Below are 2801 nucleotides of genomic sequence, written 5' to 3' on the forward strand. Positions count from 1 at the left end.
GCTGCTAAGGGTGGCCCAACCAGTTATTAGGTTCAGGGGGCAATTACTTTTTCACACAGGTTTGGATTTCTTTTCTCCCTAAATAATAAAAACCCTCATTTAAAAACTGCATTTTGTGTTTACTTGTGTTATCTTTGACTAATAGTTAAATGTGTTTGATGATCAGAAACATTTTGTGTGACGAACATGCAAAAGAATAAGAAATCAGGAAGGGGGCAAATAGTTTTTCACACCACTGTATATATATATATATATATATATATATATATATATATATATATATATATATATATATATATATATATATATATATATATATATATATATACACACACACACACACAGGAGCACTCACGGGTATCGTGGTAAAGAAATATCTTTTATTGGGGTGTTACAAACTACCCCACATCAACGCGTTTCGGTTCTCTCTGAACCGTCGTCAGGATATATATATATTTTATATACAACCATGTATATAAATGCACACACACATAATACACACACAAGACTCTTACGCAGAACACTTACACGTAACAGTTAACCATTGCATAAGCAATTTATTCTGAAGATATTGGCTTTCTTAGGATAAGCATACTCCTCAGATGATTAGACAGCCTAGTCTTATATAGAGCCACCATAAGTGATCCTTTAGAGACCACCAACAGGGTGTAGAGCCATGGTGCTAGCATATATTAACCCACATGCATTTCCATGGCAGATTATTACATAGGCCTCTGTTAAGGACCCGGAGATACTTCTCTCTGGCAGAGTATACGGACCAACCCCAGAGCTCCAGATATGGATATAGAATAATACTGCCTATTTGACAGGAATAAGGAGCAAACTGCTTTGGCCCTCCAGTAATGCCGACAGTAAATTGCAATACAAAACTGGGAAAACTTGCAGAGAAGGGCCCCAAACATTGTGTTGTATAATTAATACCTGTAATCCATATAGCAGACAGGCTTGAGGCACTTCTGCTGTGTGTTTCAGAAACAATATGTAAACTCACCTAGCACAGGGAGAACATTAACCTGATACAATTCCATGTTTAATTGAAGTAATACCTTAACACAGGAGAATGCATTTGCCTTATAAGACATTCAGACGTAAGTATATTAGATCCTGCAAAGCAAAGATACAATCACAGCAACATGTTATACATAATTTGGATTAGCTGCTGTTTAGAGCAAGCATACAGTATATCAGAACCTAGCAGCCAGCCAGCCCAGGGATGCATTCATAAGGGATACTGGTTCCAGGAGAGCAATACTGGAGAACAAAGCAAAAGCCTCAGCACATCACCTTACAGAACAAATAGCAGCATTCATTAGGGCTATTGTTCTCAGGTATGCAAATGTTCAGAACTCAGTACACTGCAGTTCTGCATAGGATTGTGTTATCCACTAGGACTATTGGAATAAATTGAGCAATTAGCCAGAACGCAGAATACACTGCTGGTTTCAGGTGAGCAAATAGTCAGAACCTTGCACAGTACAGGTCAGCAAAGGATTAGCTCAGTCCACTTCAGAACAGAATATCAACATGTTCCTTACCTGTAGCTCCTAATGCCAGGCTGTAAGTAGGTCTCTAAAGGCCACATATTGCAGGACACCAGGTTCATTGTTAACAGGCCTCACAAGTTTACTGATCGCAGTACTTACCAGAGGCTGCTGGACTCAGGTTACAATCTGCAGATTTAGAGAGTGGGCGGGCCATCTCCACTTGCTATAGCTGGCAGTTGCACAGGAATCACCGGATTATACTCAGCTGGTGTCGGCGCAGACAGAGGAATCACATAATTGTACTCAATGGGGGGGGGTCACTTTACCAGTGGAACCCACTGATTACACTCAGCTGCTGTCTGCACAAACAGGTAACCAAAAGCAACTGCTGTGGTTACACAGAGGCAAATTGGATATTTGGTATCTCTTACTAGAGCCCAAATCTGCCACCGTTTCTTGCTGAAAGCTATAAGGCAGATTTTTTTTTTTTTTTTTTTTAAATTACCTCTACCATAGGAAAGTCTGTTGAGGGAGGCAGCTGGCCATGGAACCTGCCCTCCATTTAAAAGATAAGACAAACAAAAGGTAACAGGAGGCAGTAAGGCTCAGGCCCCTAACTAATTATGCCTAATAACTGGCTGACCCTCTAACTGCCACCTCCCTCGCCCATCCGTAAAAATAAAGGGTGTGTAGGGGCCACATACACCACTGCCACTGGACGCCTATTGGGCAGGTCAGGAGGGCACACCAGATGGGGGGACAAGCGCTTTGCCGTCGAATGCTCTGACAGCAATACAGAAAAGTAACTGAAAAATCGTGAAAAATATGATTTTCACGTTTTTTTTCATCCGATCTTCACTATTTTTTCGGGGTTTTAACCCAAATCTCAGAATTCTGCCGAAATACCCTGAAAAATTTGGGGTATTGCCAAAAACCCACCGCACATCAAAAAATCATTGGGACTTCTCCCATTGACTTATATGCAACCTCAACAGGTCTGAGATGCCGGATTTTCTGATTCTGACTTTTCCATCCTCTGTGTTTACTAAATTCTGAAAAATTTGTGATTTTTCAAAAGTTCGATTTTATATAAAAAAAAATCTCAAATTTTTCATGATTTTTGCATTTGGAGTTTAGTAAATAACCCCATACTGTCATATCAAGCATATCTTATCTCACATTCAATAAATTGTACGCTGAATGGCAAATTACAATGACAATGCAATGGAACCCACCATACTGTCATAGCATAGGAAGAAATATGTAGGATATGTTTCTGTACTTGTGCTCCACTAT

At 39.8% G+C, this 2801-nt stretch overlaps 1 long non-coding RNA gene across 1 annotated transcript in view; it reads right to left on the minus strand.

The window, feature by feature from the left end:
- The window catches only part of LOC108716968, a 41900-nt gene extending 40006 nt beyond the window's left edge, over window positions 1-1894 (minus strand). The window contains exon 1 of the long non-coding RNA XR_001935800.2: window positions 1557-1894. This is a non-coding gene — a long non-coding RNA (uncharacterized LOC108716968). The remainder of the gene's footprint in view (window positions 1-1556) is intronic.
- Window positions 1895-2801: the final 907 nt, after the last annotated feature.

The sequence above is a fragment of the Xenopus laevis genome, chromosome 5L (genome assembly GCF_017654675.1).
Source record: "Xenopus laevis strain J_2021 chromosome 5L, Xenopus_laevis_v10.1, whole genome shotgun sequence".
Taxonomy (NCBI): domain Eukaryota; kingdom Metazoa; phylum Chordata; class Amphibia; order Anura; family Pipidae; genus Xenopus; species Xenopus laevis.